Raw genomic sequence first — 20,561 nt, forward strand, 5'->3', positions numbered from 1 at the left:
AAATGAGTTTTTTTTCCAAAATTCATAACTTTCGAGCTACTGGACCGATTTGGATGATCGGATGATATATCAAATTGTAAACAATTAGATGATATTTTGAAAAAAATACACTGCACTTGCGAAAATGTTGGATTTTGCTTTTGTAATTATTGATTGTATATGATTTTTAATGTTTTCATGGCTTTGTACTAGAGGGCGCTATATTTTTTAGTTTTTTTTCTGAAAAACTGAGTTTTCTACATAACATATCCAACAATTAGAAATCGAAAATCTTCCAAGGGGGCAGTAAAGAAAATTTGGCAAATCGATTTATTTTTCGATGCCAAATGACTTAAAAATGTATGAAACGTCCAGATCTGTCATATAAAAAATTTTTTTTTTGGCCCAAAATCGACCGTTTGGGACATAGCCTGAGTGCAATGTACTGGAAAAAAGGTAATGAAGATGGTAGAGTTTTGAGCGACACAGCATGCGCTGCCATAACTATTTCTCAAATAGTGAAGTCAGTCGATGTGTTTATCTTTGATTGCCCATCGCATCCATGTAAAAATGCTATTTTCAGGAAGTAATTTATCAATTAAAAACGTACATTTTATTTTGGAGTTCCCGCTGAATATAAGGCTAATGTGACAGCGTGCAGTGAATATTTGTGAAATCACGTCGAAAAAGACGGATGAAAGTGATATTTCCATGTGCGATTTTCACTCCCCCACATTCATAGAAACGAACGAAGTTCGGTGTGTATGTCGGTGTGTATGATGTGAGAGAATAATCGCCAATTATTCAAAATTTCACCGAAAATGTTACTGCTTTCGAGAACTAAGCATACGACTACTCTCTGGACCTTTTACCACATAAACAAACAGTTGAATGATTTCATGAGAATTTTGGCTCAAATTATTATGCAACCGTGAGTACTTTCACCATTGTTTTGTTCCTTCCATATACATTATATGTTGAATGCAAATAATTACGACACGATATTTTGCTTGCCAATACAGATATACTTCGCCTACTGCTCCACCTCGAGATGTTGGCCTGAGAGGCAATAAAATCAAAACTTTGAGTGTTTTGAGGCACCCCTAAATCATGTCCGATTGAGCTGAAATTTAGCACAGGTCATTTTTTTTGGGCCAATAAACAAAATGTACATTGTCGGTTTTTGAAATTCAATGATGAAATTTTTCCCATATATCCATTGCCATTGCTACTGTATTTATATATAAAAGTTCATGAAAATCGATACAAATGAAACACAAATTTCTGCATTAATTGAGAATTAATCAAGCAAATGAAACCAAATTTGGCTTGTGGAGGTTTTAGGGTGCAATAAATATTTTAACAGTGGTTAGACACTCTCTAAGGGGAGGGGGGTGGTGGCTGGTCGCCACACAAATGAAACACAAATTTCTGCATTGCTCGAGAAATAATCAAGAAAATGAAACCAAATTTGGCATGTGGAGGTTTTAGGGCGCAATAAATGTTTCTATGGTTGTTAGACACTCCTCCCCCCTCTCTAAAGGGGGGCTGCCATACAAATGAAACACGAATTTCTGCATTACTCGAGAATTAATCAAGCGAATGAAACCAAATTTGGCATATGGAGGTTTTAGGGTCAACAAATGTTTCTGTGGTGGTTAGACACTCCTCCCTCCTCTCTAAGGGGAGGCTGCCGTACAAATGAAACACAAATTTCTGCAATACTCGAGAATTAATCAAGAAATAAAACCAAATTTAGCATGTGGAGGTTTTAGGGTGCAATAAACGTGTTAACAGTGGTTAGACACTCCACCACCCTCTCTAATGGGGAACTGCCATACAAATGAAAGACTAATTTCTGTATAACTCGAAAACTAATCAAGGGACACGAAACGTTTCTATGGTGAATAGACACTCCTCCCCTCTTTCTGAGGGAAAATGGGGGACTGCCATACAAATTAAGCATACATTTCTGCATAATTCTATAACTAATCAAGCAAACGGAACCAAATTTGGCATGTGGATGTTCTAGGGGCAAGAAACATTTCTAAGGTGGTTCAACACTCCTCCCATCTTCTTTTTCTTGAATGGCGTTAACGTTCCCTATGGAACTTTACCGTCTCAACGTATGCATTAACTAGGGTCATTAATTAATACTTAGTTGAGATTTCTTAAGCCTAATAACACGCCTTGAATGTATTCCGAGGGGCGAGCTCTTGAATACGCGTGACCACAGTGCAAGTCGGAGGAAATTCCTCTGACGAAAAATCCCCCGCCAGAACGGGAATCGAAGCCGAACACCCGGTATGATGATGTGAGACGCTAACCACTCGGCCACGGGAGCACAGCACAGGGTGTTGTTCTCGCAAAGGCTAAAAAGAATCGTTGCTTCTTGCACTGCTCCTACAAATCCAAGGGTTAATAATTTACTCTTTTCAGAAACATTTCTAAGGTGGTTCAACACCAGGGTTACCATATCTACTGAATAATCTGTATTTATACAGATTTTTCAGTCTTTTTGAAACCAAGAATCTGTAGATAAAGATTACAGATTTTTTAGGTTTCCACACAGATTCACAGATTTTTCAAAATAACGATCCAATATTAGTAATAATATTTTTCCCCAACTCACCATGTTTATTCATATAGGATTCGAATTAGTCTGAATGAGATTCATTTTGGCGTTCATGTGTAGCGTGTAATACTGCTTTCTCAAGTTCAATCTAAGGCGAAAAGATGCCAAAACCTGTGTCATCAGCTAGCTTTACAACAAATGAATACCACTGTTTATCTTTTTCCTACTAAAGCACAGTAAATGCGAATTTTTACGTGGATACCATCAACATTGTCAAATTCATAATAACTATGCCAACCAATGATACTAAAGCTAAGATTCGGCTACAACATTTTATATATAAAGATTTTGAAGCATAATCAATGTTTTTCTAACGATACGTATAACTCATCATCACAAGAGAACGGCTGATCAAATACAAATGAAACACAAATTTCTGCTTAACTCGAGAATTAATCAAGAAAATGGAGCCAAATTTGGTATGTGAAGGTTTTAGGGGGCACGAAACGTTTCTATGATGAATACACTCCTCCCCCCTCTTTAAGGGGGGCTGCCATACCAATGAAATACAAACTTCTGCATAACTCGAGAACTAATCAAGCACAATTTGGGATGTGATGGTTTTTTGGTATGAGAAATGTTTCTATGATGGTATGACACCCCTCCGTCCTCTGGAATGGAGATGGGGGTCCCATAAAAATGTTACACATATTTCAACCAAAAATATTCCAATCAAACATGACAATTGAAAATTTTCGGAAAAGTCTGAAGGAAGAAGAGAAAATTCGTAAAATTAAATTCCCATATGTTCTACAACTACATAGTGACAAGCGTTTTTAGTCCACTTGATGTTTGCGCTAACGAAATACCTTTATCTTCTTCTATCTATACCAATAAAAATGGATTGCCGAATATGTTGATAAGAGCAAAACTCGAGGAAGGAATTGTCCGATTTAGGGCTGTCTTTATTCTATCATATTTTCTATATCAAACATTTATTCCATGTAACGGAGGAACATCTTATTTGTAAGTGGTTGAAAAATCTTGAACGAGAATTGTGTCTGAAAATATTCTGATATTATAATGATGAGTTTTGGAAGAAGTACTAGGAGTTTTATAGTAAAAGGTAAATTCAACGGGGTCGGTTAGAGAATCAATCAATGAACAGTTCTGCGGTTTGACCCATGAACTTGCGCTTAGTAAAAAACGTGAATGTTTGAAGGTATTGATAAAAAAAAACAAAAAAAAATTTTGGGCGGGACGAAGTTTGCCGGGTCAGCTAGTTTTAAATAAATATTTGATCTCAACAAAAAGACAGGTAAACTATTCATTGTCTTGAACAAGCAATCCACGTCATTCTTCGATCTTATAACTTAAATGTATATTAATAGTATCAGTCACAACTGCGCCTATTATCTTTTTTTTATCTGCGTCGGACAAATCTGGCCATATTATATTTGCAGAGTCTTAGTGAGTTAAGATATGTTCGTTTTCTTCGATTCTAACATAGATCAGCACTTTCAACCAAACTCTGTTCCAACGGACTAATATTAACCAAGTCATATTATGCTGAAATATATTGTTAAAAAACTTTACGCTTGCATCGGATTGTGTTTCTTGATAACCTTTTCCAAGGTTAGAAAATCTTCTTCGTCTTTCGCGCTCGAATATTTATTACCTAGCATTGATCACTTGCACAAAACAAACAAAGCTTCGCTTCAAAATATGTCCGTAGTTGTACACCGGCACAATATTTGCCATGTTTGTTTGTGGTTCAAGGTTCCATTTCACCTCATTGTCAAGTGCCATTTATCTCGTCATTTCCGCCGCCCGGGCAATTGCAATGGTAGAGATAGGCATGAAAAGCTGCATATAAATATCGAGCCGATATACAACTTCCAATCCACAGAGTCGCTTCGAACCAGACATCGATGAAAATGACTTTTTTCCGGCCACCCGCCGCCCAGTCCCGTTTAACCTTCACCCCCACCCGGGAATGCCAGCAGTGATCGTTAATTTTGCCATGAAAGTGATATATTTGAGGTCGTTGTATACTAAGCGGCACAGATTTACAAGCGCCAAAAATACCACATGTGATGTTTTCCAACACATTTCCATCGAGAAAATTAGGGAAAGCGCGCCGTGTGTTCGAGCCGGGGGAGGTGAGAAAATACGAACATGGCACTGTTCCATTGCCCCGTGCCGCTGTGCTCGCTCTGTGTTATGTTACGAGCGTGCGGAGGTCCTGTATAGTAATAATGGTGGGAGCAAATTAGTGACAAATTATCGATTCCGGCATTACTATGGGTAATATAACAATATTTGGACTGCCTGAATTATTTAGGTTACAACAATATTGATAGCTATCATAATTATAATTCAATATTATCATTTTCCATTTATTGTCATAATCGCTTGCGTGGTTTCTTCTGGTCTTCGGAACTATAGAGAGACCGAACACTATAATTATATCACTTGAATAAGTTATGCTTATGAATTTTCACACAGACAGGATTAAAGTAGATGTTGAATACTTAACAATGCAACCTCCAGGTCGTCGCTAAATATCGACCGGAGGAATAAAGACACACGGTGTGTCAATCTAACCTCACTAACATCAACGAGGTAATCCGTCGACGAGAACAACGCAGCCTCCTGCTGAAATGGATCTATCCGAAATAAATATATACGGCAATGTTAAATGTCCCAATCAAAATCAGTTTTCATTTGTTAAACGACATGGATGGAGCTGATACTGAAAATCTACCCACACAAATGCAATCCTCCATCTAAAGTGAGAGTACCACCAATTCATAAATAGTCACCTTCCGATGAAAAACATCTCCCAGAAACATTAGAGGCGGGTATTCCTTCTAATAAAAGCTGCCCCTACGTGTTGAAGCACACGAACAAATCTGTACAATTTCTGACGAAATCGAAGAATGTCAGCAATGCTTGCTTGCGACTCTCGTACTTCCCAAGTGAATGGAAACCGGCAATCGTCACAGCAATTCCTAAGTCGGGTAAGGACATTAGTAATACAGTCAATCCTCCTATAACGCGGTACTCTCAGAACGCGGTTTCCATATAACGCGGAGATGAAATTGCGACAGCCCCCCTATAACGCGGTACTCTTATAGCGCGGATTCCGTTCAACAACGTCCCATCCGTTCTTTTTGTGCAACCAATGCATGATTTTACCTGGAACATTCAAGATAATCTCTTCGCCGTTTACGACATCGGTTTCAGGCAAGCTCCGGTTTAGAGGATATGATTCGCAGGTCGAGATGTGCTGCAAAATTAGATGTCATTGCCAGACCTATCAAACTACTCGGTGAGCACAAGGCAGATCTATGGGAAAAGGTGCGCCCGTTTGGTTACTAAGCTGGGTTAGATGAGCGGTAGAAAATAGTACGGCAGAAAGCGGAAGGGGATTTATCTGAAATGTTAAATAGAAATGATTATCACAAGAGTTTGAAAGAATTCAGCACTCTCTCAGTAATATAGCATGCAGCTGCTACTAGTACTTTATTCGAAGATAAACGTGTTGCGTGTAGGAAAGATGAAACGTTTGCAACATGAACTATTGTAGAATTCACAAATGTGCACAAGTGTATTGTGTTTTTTTTACAAAAAATCAGTATAAAGGGTGTGTCACATCAAATTGCATCACGGAAAAAACGCTGTAGAAATTAAATTTTTAGGAATTATATCTTCAGCTTTCGCTTATAATCAGATAAGAGTGTATAGATCACGTTGGCCATGCTTCACTGTCAATTTTTCGTAAATTTGGAAAAATGTCGTCGAACGAAAAAGAGCGTCGTGAATTAATCCTGTGCACTCATTTCGAGAATCCGGAGTTGTCACATCGAGACATCGGTAAGATGCTGGGAATCGTCCAATCCACGGTCAACAGAGTACTAAAACGATACTTCGAGAACCTAACCATCGACCGGAAGAACGGTGAAGAACGGCAAAAATGGATGCTCCGTCAGTAAAAAAGATCACAAGCGCGTTGTTAAGCAGTTTAGACGTGATCCGAGAAGTTCGGTCCGGGATGTCGCCAATAAGCTGAATTTGTCAAGTTCATTCGTCCAGCGGACCAAGCAGCGGGAGGACCTGCGTACATACAAGGTTCAGAAGGCTCCTAACCGCGACGAAAGGCATAACATGGTGGGGAACACGCGAGCCCGGAAGCTGTACACCGAAATGCTGACGAAGCCGCATTGCCTGGTAATGGACGACGAAACCTACGTCAAAGCGGACTTTCGTCAGCTGCCGGGCCTGTTGTTCTTCTCCGCAGAGGACAAATTCAGCGTTCCGGAGGAGATTCGCAAGCAGAAACTATCCAAGTTTGCCAAAAAGTACATGGTGTGGCAAGCGATCTGCTCTTGCGGAAAGCGGAGCGCCCCCTTCGAGATGACCGGCACGGTAAACGGGCAGGTTTACCTTAAGGAGTGCCTACTGAAGCGCTTACTACCACTATTGAAACAGCACGAGGGCCCGACCATCTTCTGGCCGGATCTCGCTTCGTGCCACTATTCAAAGGACTTGTTGGAGTGGTACGAAACCAACGGGGTCACCTTCGTGCCAAATGAAATGAACCCGCCCAACGCGCCGGAGCTTCGCCCAATATTTCTCTATTATGAAGCAGGCCCTCCGGAAGAACCCAAAAGTTGTCAAATTGGAGGCGGACTTCAAGAGAAAATGGATTTCTGTTCAAAAAAAAACTACAACCTGACGTTGTACAGAACCTTATGGACGGGGTAGAGTGGAAGGTGCGAGCATACGGGCTTGGGCTCGAAGTATGAATAAAAAGAAAATGCCAAAAGTTGTTTAATGATTTTTATTTTACTGTCTAAAATTTTCAAAAGGATCGGTCTACTGGGCGAATTTCTACAGCGTTTTTTCCGTGATGCAATTTGATGTGACACACCCTTTACTTTAAAATGTTTACAGAAATAATGTGCAGATTGAGTATGCGAAGCCACTTCTTTAACTTCAGCATCATCAACGTCCGTAGTCCTCATCTAGATAGGGATGCATTTTTATCAGAGAAGAACACCCGAAATTTTTTAATTTAGTTTTGACGTAGGACTACGTCTTTGATTTATATGTAGGGGTCACTCTACGAAAAATGTAACATTTATTAAGAGTTTTCAAATGCATATTACGCAGAATCGTTCCTACGATATATGTTATACTATTTACCATATACCATTAGACAGCAAATTTATCCAGCAATTTTTTCCCCTGAGACATCAACAAGTATACAATTATCAAATAAAGGGGTTCGAATTTTACTCGCTAATTAGACTGCAAAACAGCAAATGCAGTACTTTGAATTGAAGATAACATCTAATATTGATACATAACTGCTTTGCATCCCAGTTAATGTACGCCCTGTTATAGATAAGTCCAGTTGAAGATAGTCCAGATAGCGAATGACTTCTGTATATGACGGGGTGACGAACATCTTAAGTGAGTGTCTTCCGGGCTGCGACAACACAGGAAATTTTCTAGCGAAAAATGCTGTCAATACTAGAGGGAAGACAGCGATTATCATGTGAGGTCCTATTGCGATCGGTATTACATCGCATCACAAAAATGAAACGAATTGAAATATTAATCTTCATGACTCATTTTCATAATTCTCAATGACTCAATTCCTTGTATGGTAGATTGAGCAGTAGAATCAATACGACTTGATTGTGATAGTCTGCAAACAAACATTATTCCACCGAAAAAGCTACTGTTCGGATTACGATTGGGCGATCTTGGATCGATATTTAGAAGATCGATCTTCTCCGATTTTCGGATCGATTCTTTGTATTCCAGAAAATCGCAAAAATCGACTTTTCTTTTCGATCCTTCGGATCTTTTTGATCGTAGATTTTTTTTTGTAAATTTGTTTTTCGGTGAACATTGGCTTAAATCTCACCAGAAGCCACCTGACAAATTCCATAAGCATTTGATTTTTTTCATGTTTGTCACATTAGTGGTCATAAATTTAGGAGAAGAAATTTTGTAATTTTTATCATTACAAAAGAAGTGGACACATCGCATTCACTGGGTTGACAGTTAAAATTGTGACGAAATTAGATTGTGATATTAGGTCCGGCTGAAACGTTATTTTCTAGAAGTGGGAATACTATCAAAATTTCGACTAAATGCCAGATGTATGATACGGTTGAATTTTATGGGATTATTGTCAGCGGAATTATGAACGAATATTGAATTTCTAATCATAATTTTCAATTAATTTATTTAGTTAAATGATTCAGTGATGGTACCAGATAAATGCCCTAGAAAATAAAAAAAAATCCGGGTTTCCAAACGAAATACAAAATAAAAAATATGACTCGCCAACAAATTGAATTTCTTATGAAAATCAGGACAAATGCTAGCATATTAAAAATAAATCAGGACGCCTCAAAAGCACCTCAAAATCTAAATCAGAACAGATGGTATCCCTACATTTCTCACTAACCATCAGCTTTCTCCTGCAATGAGTAAAATTCTGGAACGTCTCGTACTCACTCGAGCGCAGGGTTATTTGGAGAACCATGCCGGAGCAGTTCGGATTGAAACGCGGTCACTCTACGCACCATTAACTGGTAAGTGTAACAAGTATTTTGTACTCAGTTGAACTCTCACTCCTTGCATATACATGCGCTCTGGCGAATCAGCCCGTACAAAGAGGGAATATGTGTTTGTTATGAACGTGCGCTGATGAAAATTAAACTCAAGCGCAGCCCTGCTTATGTTTTCTGAAAACTGCTTCTGGCTGTCGAGAAAGTCTACGATTTCGTCTGGCAGGATGCAATTCTGAATAAGATAAACGTGGCTGACCTCCCTCTGTACATTTTTAAGATTCTACAATCTTTCTTGAAAGAACATCGCTTCCAAGTCATTGTCAACGGAAAACTCTCAGCCTGCCAGTCAATTTCGTTTGGCGTACCTCGAGGATGTGTTTTAAGTCCAGTGTTATATAATATTTTCACTGTGTATATAGCAATGGATGATGGAGTTAGCTACTACTTTTTTACTGACGATACGGGCTTCATTGTTTCTAACAAGAAGCCGGAAGAGGTCACCGATAAATTGCAGATAACTCTAAACGCACTAGAAGACTTCCAAAAACACTGGAGAATAAAGGTGAATCCCGGAAAACGCAGGCTATCTTTTTCACTCAACGACGTAGCCAGCTTTACTTGCCGCAATCAAAAATGACAGTACTTGGATAGCCTGTACCGTGAACTGAGCTAGTGAAGTACAGTACTGGCAATAATAAAGAATACACTGTTCAATTCCACTTTGCTCATGTTTTACATAAGTAAGATATCAGTTATCACCTCAAATATTGTTTCTGGATTGCAGTACAATATTTGTACGTTGGTTGTGCCAAATTTGATCATATTTGTGAACTAATGAATAATGTTATAGAAGCGGTCATATTGAATGTGGCACAAAAAAGAATACAGGTAAACATTTTTCGTATTCAGCCGGAGAAGGCGCGTCATTACTGATATCAATGACATTTCTGAACGCTTTCGGTGTTTGGGTCATTCGGTGTATGGGTCATTCTCTAAAGTCAGATTGAGTTTGTTGATTCTGTATACGGTTGCGCTTATAACAACGTTTTTTATTGCTAATCATGAACATTGAAATTTCTGTGCGGAAACTAATAGTTAAGGACTGCCATGATGGCGTATCCTATTGGAACATAGCGGCCAAGTACAACGTAAGCAATGGTGCGATTCAGAAGCTTTGGAGGAAGTACATCGATATCTCTATGCAAAATTTGAAGAGCCTAGCACGGAAGATCGGTTTGCCGAAGAATTGGATCTTTCCAAAGATCCAAAGCATACGGCACACAAAACGATGTCCTACTTCTGTCAATCTCGTGTGAAGATGATGGATTGGCCGCCACAATCACGCGATCTGAACCCGATCGTAAATCTGTGGCCAATTCTTGATTTAAAAAAAATGTAAGGGGTTGTATCTAGTACACAACCGCATTTTCAACGTAGAACTACGCAATTATATTATTCAATCCACTTGTTTACCACTTCGAATATTATTTTAGATTGCATAGAAATTTTTAAAATAACATTTTAGTTTTTTTATTGTTACTACTTCAGTAGTAACAATTTTCATTGGAAATTCGGACAATTTCAAACTGGTAGGCCTGGTCTGGTAAACTTATAGAGAGTAATATGGATATCGCTACCAGATTGTAGTTTTACATATTAGATATATAATATATTAATATATTACATTTACGAATGAACAGCGCTGCCAAATTGCACCAGAATTTCTCATTCCCACTCAGATCACAAACTATAAACACTTTTACACCTATATTCCGCTTAAGGTGGAACAGAACTCCACAACATGCAACAGTCAGGTTTTCCTACGAGGATTTGAAAGGATTTGAAATATATATGTTGAAATATATATATATGTTGCACAAAAATTTCCTGTATGCATCTTTTTTGTCGTAGCACACTTTGATACAGAGGGCTTCCTCTTCCTATATCGAGCTGTGTGTGTATATGTGTGTGAAATCATCATTAGGCATGAATGATATACGCTCACTCGCAACCAGTGTTGTAAACGGTCGACATTTCTCTCAACCATCACATACTGCCCTTGCTCAAGAGTTACGGCTCAATATGTATTGCGAATGTAACCAAGAATGCATTGCTCGGTTCTAACAGTCACATCAGAAATAAACTCACAGCCGCAAACACGACTGTCAATTGAACGTTTATATGTTTTCTCTTTCTGTCGACCGTACCCAGAAGAGCGATGAAAATATGCTATTTCCATTCTACCATTCGTGCTCATAACCATCCCTCAATTCCGGCTAATATTACTGTAGTTTTAATGTCATTTGACATTAAAACAGCAGTGGTGTGCATTCTTTTTCTCCCTTTATTCTTCATTCAAGCGTAGCTGCACATATACATCCACCTGCTCACTCACACATCCATACACGATGGATGGTATTCAGACGGATTGCTATATCAAAGCAACCGTCGAACTCTCCCCTATCAAGTGCGAATGTGTTGAATGAACGTTTTCAGCGGTGAGCGTTTCCCGTGAACACTGTTATTCAATTACGGGGCGATGGATATCTAATGTATAGGACGAAAAAAAAGTCGAAATGTCATATGACATTTTTAGTTCGACGGTTGTTTGACTGTTCATTTTATGATGTTCATTAATGACACAGCACATACGTCTCCATGAACAGTCATACGATGGTGACCATTAGCAACACTGCTCGCAACTGTAGTTTCATTCCAAACATATTCCGGGCTGCAAAACGACAAGCGAGTGCAAAAGTACACAACACCAAAAACACCAGATAGGCGAGCGCTCACGAGCCGCTCGTTTGAGCCGGTACGTCAGAAAGAGCGTACGATTTACGGTTCTTTAAAAATGAGCCGCGGCTCTCAAATGAACGGCTCTTGAATGAACCACTGTTCAAAAAAGAGCCACAATTCTTTTATGAGCCGTGGCTCTTTTTGAACCGCGGTTCATTTAAGAGCCGTTCATTTGAGAACCACGGTTCAAAAAAGAACTGCGGTTCATAAAAGAACCATGTTTCTTTCGTTATCGAAAACTGCTATACTCTCATGACTGATAATTCGACATGATCAACATTATATGGATCGAGTGAAATCAGTTCTAGTGATTATAAAATGGCTCTGTATGAATTGATTTCGGAGTGATCTACAAATCTTGAGTCAGACGAATTAGTAACCTAACAAATACTGCTAGATCCTCGTTCAAACAGCAAGGTTTTGAGGGCAACAGAAAGTACAACTATGCACACCAGTCGTTGAGAAGGATGCTAAAAATGACATCCATAGAATACACATTTACGAAACTACCACAAATCTTTGGTGATGAAGCGCTGTCATCTGTATGGGAGGAGTTTGATGCATTGGTTGGCAATCTTCGATCCTCACATGATCCAAAAGCTGCTGCAACATCTATTGTAGATAAACATTTAGCGGAACCACATTTGCTGAGACTAAGCGACCTTTCGTTTTGGTGGAATGAAAGGAAATCTATCTCTCCACGGCTCTATCTTTTTTTTTTTTTTGAAATTATTATGTATTCCGGCGACTTCAGTACCGTATGAACGAGTTTTTCCGAAAGCAAGATAAGTTTGCAGTGAAAGATGTAGTAGACTTTTATCAGATAACATTGAAATGATAATGATTATAAATAAAAATAAATAAATGAAGAAGATCATTCTGGAGTTTAACCACACAATAGAAATCGTCAACTCTGAACCAATTGACAAATGGACTAGAACTCCTTGAATGTTTTAGATAGGATGCTCGATGTCAGAAAATACTCTCATTACAAACACAGTGCCATCATAGCCATGATATATTTTTGAAAAACTTTTCCTTTTACTATCATTGATTTTAAAATAAGTGCATCAGGTTTCTTTGAAGTATTTCTTTCCCTTTTAAAACAAAAACAAGTGATTGCTGTCTCAAATGATAGGACATAGTTAATTCACAGCTGCAACGATTACCAAATCTTCTATCTAGCAAAAAAGAGAACAGCCTGTAGGGGAAAAGGGGGGAATTTGGACCACCTAAGCAAATTGTCTAATATTTTCAAACCAATACGGTCTAAATCAAAAATGACACATTGTATACTGAGCTTCACTTGTTTTCTCTCAAGCAATAATATTTAATCATTATATCAAGCTCCAATCTACCAAATATATCATAAAATAAAAGAGATGTGACACACCCTTTAACGATTTTTGGACATTAAAATTTGATGCGGGGTGATTTGGACCGTCTGTGGGGTAATTCGGTCCAGTGTGTGTTTCATCAAAAAAAAAAACATGCTTATGTTTATGTAAAGTATTTTGGGATAATGTTACAATCAGTAACAGTGTTTTGGGATCGATACCAGATGTCTTAGCCAGATTCCAGACCAGAAAAATTGGATTACCGTTTGTGCGTTTTCCCGAACAGAGCTGTCAATAACGAGCAACTTATCGACGAGCAACGAAGGGGAAACCATAAGATGTGAAGTCTCCGTGAACAAAGGAAAAGAAGAATAATGAAGGGGAATATTTGCCTAGAGTATGAACAGTGGATCTCGCTGAGGCAAACTTTCATTCTTTGTGAGGAAATCTATTGAACAACATCGTTGCTGGGTGAGTTGGACGGCGAGGGATCGAATGCCTTTCTCAAGGCAATGGGAGTGGAGGAGTAATATTATGGATAAAGTAAAGTATTCCAAGGGCCTCTTTGAAGGTTACAGACGAATGAACTGAGAAGTTTAAAGTATCAAGCAAGCTTCCTTGCTTGATACTTTAAACTTTCAGTATCGTTCTGTATTCAAAGCAATGAATATCACTTGTTCTTCCTTGTTTTGCGCCATCACATGTCTTCGTTTCGAATTGAGCTGTGGACGCGAACAAATCACTCGCTCACTGATGTCTCTGGCATTGTAACCGTTGCATCAAACTGACGCCATTGCATTATGGTTCTGAGCTACACAAGTGCGTGGGTAATCATCAAGCTAAACTATCGTCAGCTCACCAAGAAAATCAATGTTCTGGAATTTTGTCAGTGATTTGGTTTCGCATGACGGTAGGAAAACTTTCTCCGCAAAGGATGACAGCTAAGCTAATCTAGACTGGCAATATTAACAGAAATGGCTTCTGTTGAGAATAGCGCAAAACGGAGATAAGCGTGTGTTTATTTAGTTGCTTGAAGCCATCGATATATGTATGTTTGTGTCCGTATGTGCGTGCTTCATAATCCGTACGTAAAAATAGTGACTCTTCGCTACGCTGAAACTATTTCTGCAACCATGTGCATTGGCCCTGTCACGATGCAACAATTGCCTATTTTTTTAATGCTTTGATTGACGACTGTTTGGTGTTGCAATTTATGCAGTCGTAATGATAAATATAAACAAGGAGAGGAGATAGTGGGAGGGAAAATTTACCCTAGGGTATTGGTAATGAATCTCTGCTGAGGCAAATATTCAGCTTTTTCCAAGCAGTTATAACTGTTTGTTTTCTGTCATCAATGCATTGAATTGTCGCTATGGTGAAGCAGGTGTTAAGGTTGTGCACTAAAAAAATATTTGGGGAATAACAAGTTACTAAATAAGTTATATTAAGTTATTAATTTATTTGGGTTCGCTTGCCAGTCGCAAAACTGCTTTCAACTGGGATTGCATTTGCGCTAATCTTGATAATAATGAAGCAGTGCTACTCTTTTCGAGGTTGTTAAGATTAACAGATAGAGTTTATTTTGTTTATTTAGTCACCAAGAAAGTAAATGTCGTTCTGAAATGTTGTATGTGATTTGGTTACGCTTGCCAGTAGCAAAACTTTCTCCACTAAGGATGACAGCTGCGCTTATCTCGAGTATGTATTGTTCTGCGAGCACATGAATGAATCATCAAAAAATCATCGTTAAATGATTCTACAATAAAAAATAAAAAAAAACATTTCAGGGCGACCAAACTGGTAGAATGGTTATTTCAAAATGGTCGTAGCCTTATAAAATAATATCCGCAGTTATAAACAAGCGACTTGAATCAAACTACAGCGTAGTTCTACGTCAACAATGCGGTCGTATTTTAAACACTCATATTATTTTTTGACGTAGAACTACGTCTTTCAGGAAGGGTGCCAAATCAGAAAACAGGTCACGTTTTCATGAAATAAAATTAACGTTAATAACTATTTTCACTGTGAACGAATTCTCATGATTTGTATATCAATCGAATCGGAAATTCTGTAAGATTGGTTTGATATGCTATACATTACAATACGCTAATCTCTGAATGGTTTAAGTTCATGAAAACTGGAAGAATTTACTTTTTCCCATACATTTGTTTTGCCTTTTTTGTGTGATAAGTCTACCCGTATTTCGAATGCCTATAACTCGAACATTTCTTAATAGATCGGAAAGATGCTTGCATCAATTGATAGGAAATATTTCTACGCGTCTATCACAATTAATGAAATGTTATTTTCCATGAACATTTGAATAACTGTAAACTGTCAAGCGTTATTTAAACGCCCTAACTGCCAAGTTTTGATTGCCCGATTTACGGTTTCACCAACACAGACTTCAAAATCGATGTACCTGTGGAAATCCGCTTTGCAAATATATATGCAAGTAGGGGGTATTTTTGTTCCCACCGAGCTGTGTTTCCCTAACACGGACTTCAAAATCAATATGCCTGGGGGAATCCGCATCGTTAAAACATGCAAGTCGGGGGTATTTTTTTGTTGTTGAGTACTTTTGTACTCGGTTGTCGTTGTGCAAACCGGAATATGTTTTCGGAAAACGTACTTTTAAACTGAGAAGCTTTGGAAAATCGTCATTTCAGATACTAGAGGTGAATGAAATTTCGCGGTTCGAGAAATACGTAAACATGAGATGTACTATAATTTCAGAGGGAAATGTAAATCACAATGATCGTTTGACAATTTTTCCGTTCACATATTTTGGTAGTCCTAGACATCATATCAAACGTTAAAGGACGTTCATCAAATTTATATGTAACGAAGATGATAATCTATTACAAAAATTTCGATGCATTCTAAAATTGTATTCGAAGTGGTAAACAAGTGGATTGCATAACAAAATTGCGTAGTTCTACGTCGAAAATATGTGGTCGTGTGCTAGATACAACCCCTACAATTTTTTTTATTAAATCGTTTAATTTTACAGGCTCAGTTACATAAGTTTAAAGGAGCTAAACTCTTAACTATATTTCTACTAGCATATATTAACATGTTTCCTTAATTCTATGGTTAATAAAATACGAAACCGATTACTCGCGGTCGACTCGAGTAAGAAGGGTGACACATTTTCATCAGGAAAAGGATGGGATGTAAGGAGATTGTAACAATGTTCACACTCATACTCACATTCTCATTCACATTCACACTTCATATTTCACACTCAATTCTTAAAAACTATCCTCACATGTAATAAGTATTAGAACTTATTCTAATGGAAGGGATCCGATGCTCGCAAAGGACGAAAAAGAGGGGAAAAGGATGTAAGAACAATCACACTCGAAGATCGATAGTTTTAAGGAAAACATATATATGGGACATGTATTCAAGATCTAGCCGAGCCACATATTTCTCACCGGCACATTGGGCTGCCTTCCTCTGGCAACGAAGAGAGTTTTCTAAATTCGATCTGGCAACAACATATCTCTCGCACGACCAAACCAAGACGGGTCTATGGTACTAGGTGAGGCCGTTTCGTCACTAAGTTGGTTAGGGGAGCGGTATTGAAAACAGTACGGAAGAAAGCAAAAGGGGAATTTTTTCCTTGAAGTGTAAAAGAGACAGACTGATCACGAGCGAGCTTGGGCACAAGCGTATTGTGTTTTGTTTACAAACAAAACACAGTAGACTTCCAAGATGGCTGAAGAGTGATTTTAGCAAGTTGACCCACCTTAGGATATACTTCTACGCGCCTTGGACCAAACAACGTGTTCGATGTCGTGGTAACCTTGGCCACAAACACAGATATTGCTGTCGGCAAAATTAATACGAAAGAGCAGCGCATCTAACGAACAGTGATTGGACATGAGCCGAGAGAAGGTGCGAAAAAAGTCCCGACTCAAGTCCAGACTTTTGAACAATGGTTTAAGTAAATAAAATTTAGTTTTTGATTAGACAGTTCGTATACCATGTTTTTTTTCCTGTAGAATATAGTGATTATTCATTTTCTACCAGCGCTAAGGGATATTCGTATGAAGAAATAAGCCGATAGAATTGTTTTGTTTCATTTCGAATCGAGCCGGCATTGACACTAAAGGCTAGTCGCTGCCAGGAATAATAATCGCGGTCACGACCAACACAATCTACCCCCACCTTAGAGGCTCGCTTAGGGCAATTTGACAACAAGCAACAACAATTTCCCTGCCTACCAACAGACCGGAATATTGATAACCATCGAGATAGACAAATTTGCGTCAACACACCCACTGCTCAGCCTACTCATCTTCACTTTGCCTTGGGTCATTTATCAGGCCGAATCGAAATTGATGTTCCCCCCAGATATGATGCTATGATTTGTGATAACGGTCAGTGCCCTATGGTGAAACTATACTTACATTCCCAGTTCAACAGCCTAACCGCCGGTTACAAAATTATCCTACTGATTTTCACGGCGCATACGGTTGACGTAGAAGCTGATTAGAGCAAATGTGAGGGTGTAGTAATAAAACCCTTTCATTCAGATTACGGCGTTATCGACCGGAGAAAATAGTAATAATGTTCCTCCCTTTCAGCGTCATGTACTTCAAAGCGAACTAGTGGAGGTGTGAATAGGGCGGCTTCGAGCCCAACCCCACCTATTGCCCCCTTCTCTAGGCTCTACCGTCTTCTTCGTCCTCGGCACTGCTCGATGTCGAAATTTGCTGCCGCTGCTGCTGCTGACAAATTTTTCCACTTATCACCGTCGAATTGCACATTTTCCACTGTTTTTATAGGCGTGTAGCGTACACTTATTTTGACCGGGAGCTTCAAATTATAATTTCCCTGCAGCACCTCTCGTCTTCACTATTTGCCACCGACTGTTGTCAGCTTGAATAACAACGATAGCTTCTCAACATCTCAAGCCAAAATTCACTTGAAGCTCATATCTTGCAAATCACTCGCTGCGAATCTTCTGCCCAGCAGAAACCAATCCTGCAAATGACAGTAATTGACGAGAAAAACAATCATCTCGCTACGATGCGAAAGCAAAAATCAGTGCCACGCTTTCACTAGGAAGGACATTAAATTACAAAGCCCGAGCCGTCTGTCTGCGATGGGGCCGCCGCACTATGGAAAAACCCGTTCCTCTGAGGACGATTCCCGGTAACGACGACACAACGGCGAAAGCAGAGTGTGAGCGCGCGAGAGACGTGAAGAGACTGAAGCTTGTTCCAATTTTCGGCATCCAAACGACGGGCTTGCCATGGGTTTTTAGTTTCGGCAGTGGTCTGCGCGACGATGCATTCGGTTGGTGAGAAGGAAAAAAAACTCCGCTTTTCCAGCGAGCGACGGACGGAACTCACCTATCTGAGCAGGAAAGGAAACAGTCGCACACAAATACAGTTGAGGCTTTTCTTCGTGAGATGGGTGGTATGGGAGGTGTAATAGCGTGTGAGAAAAAGAATCAAAACATGTGATGTGAAACAGTGAGAATTCTCATCGGGAAAAGTGAGAAGTGAAATGAATGTGCTTCTGGGATGGGTACTGTCTGATAACAAAGCATAGAATGTGATGGTGAAGACGCTTCACAGAAAAGAAATCTTTGAAAGGAGTAGTGAAAGCAGAAGTACTAATACTGTAAAAGTTGAGCTTTTTAGAAAACTGTATCATTCTCTAAAACTGAGCAAACTTGGAGCGACATAATTCTCTATCCTGTTATAGAAAGCTCCCGAAAATGTGACTCGTTTACTAATAGATGTCGGCCTTGAGTGTTGCAAATGTAAATGTAAAAAATGTAATTCGAAATGTAATTCACGCCTAAACCGGTCGTCGGATAGATATATTACAGAAAAGAATTCAACTCTTGCAACTTCGGAAAATTGATAGAACTGAAATTACGTAGAGCTTGAGCTTGGACTTGGGTAGACTGTACATTTCGTTTTCCGTGATTGACCTGAACCAGCGGAATTGCACAAAGAACACACTGAATGACGCTAGAGATTAGCAAATCATTCTCATTGTGCAAGTTCGAGTGATTCGAGCTTTAAATAGTTAATAAAGATACCGGGCACGTCCTTACAGTCACCAGGAGAAGGGAAGGAATGTTAGTGTGAAATTCGCGGCCAGAAGCGTCACCTCTTAACCCTGATTCGCTTGGGATAATGATGGAAGGATAAATTATTAGTGGGAATGGGTAAGAAGAATCAAGATTCACTGTGGTGAGATTCTGGAAACGCGAACTCTCAATTATTCGGCGAAACGGAATTTAGAAAATAATATCCATTCTGACCTGAGATGGTCACTGAGAAAACTCCTTTAAAAACTCTCGAACTATATATTTTTATTCATCACTCGTATTACATTTCAAATTTATCTCCACTGTTTTGACCGAGATTATTTTTGGCAACCTGAGAAGGCCACCGAGAAACTCCTTTCATGTCCTTGTATAAACGATATATTTTTCAACCTGAGATGGTCAACGAGGGAGTTTCTGACTTAGAGGTTTATACATTTCTTTCTTTGCATTATAACCATGAATAACAGCTATTACAACCATCCTCCTTAGGGGCTTTAAATCCTCTGCTCTGCTTCTCAATAGTTTCAGGTTCTTTTTCGGACATGCTGCTGTAGAGATTCGTCTTTTACAGGCCAAGTTTCGATAGAACTGAGATTATGTAGAGATACTTTATTTCGCTCAGAATTGTTTACCCGTGGAATTCAACCGTTAGTGAAGAGGATAATAAAACAAGTTTTGCAATGATGCATTAGCTGATATTTTCGTAAAAGTGGCGAACATCAGAAGCTACTTGTTCGTCAGCTGGTCTATAGCGACTGAATTGGTGACAATGTAAGCACCCGCTGAAGCAATTTCCGTTCTCGGTCGTCCTCGAGTAGCCAAGTATCGTTCTCGTATTTTGGCGTGCCAAATACGTAAGTAACCTTTTGATATTCTTGATCCCTGTTCCTCGTCCAGAAATTGTTTCTTCTATTTTAAGAAGAAAAGCAAAAGATTGTATTGACCGCTCCGTCAGACCCAACTGATCTGGTCGGCACATCTCGGAGTTTTTTGGATTTTCCCGCCCGCTCAAAACGTCATCCCCACATCCCCGAATTGTTTCTTACGTATTATTTGAACATACAGGTCTTTAATAATAGTAGTTAGCAACTGTTTCTGTAAGAAAAAAGGTTTATATAAACAGAAAGGTTTAATGAATCAGGCAGTGCTTCTCAGGCTCAATGCGCCCGGCCGTGTTTCAAAACATATTGCGC

At 39.0% G+C, this 20,561-nt stretch overlaps 1 protein-coding gene across 1 annotated transcript in view; it reads right to left on the minus strand.

The window, feature by feature from the left end:
• The window catches only part of LOC129780073 (P protein), a 248,822-nt gene extending 230,333 nt beyond the window's left edge, over nt 1–18,489 (minus strand). The window contains exon 1 of the mRNA XM_055787979.1: nt 17,708–18,489. The gene's annotated coding sequence lies outside the window, so the exon portion shown is untranslated. The remainder of the gene's footprint in view (nt 1–17,707) is intronic.
• Between the last annotated feature and the right edge of the window lie 2,072 nt (nt 18,490–20,561).

This window comes from Toxorhynchites rutilus, chromosome 3, assembly GCF_029784135.1.
Source record: "Toxorhynchites rutilus septentrionalis strain SRP chromosome 3, ASM2978413v1, whole genome shotgun sequence".
NCBI classification, from domain to species: Eukaryota; Metazoa; Arthropoda; class Insecta; order Diptera; family Culicidae; genus Toxorhynchites; species Toxorhynchites rutilus.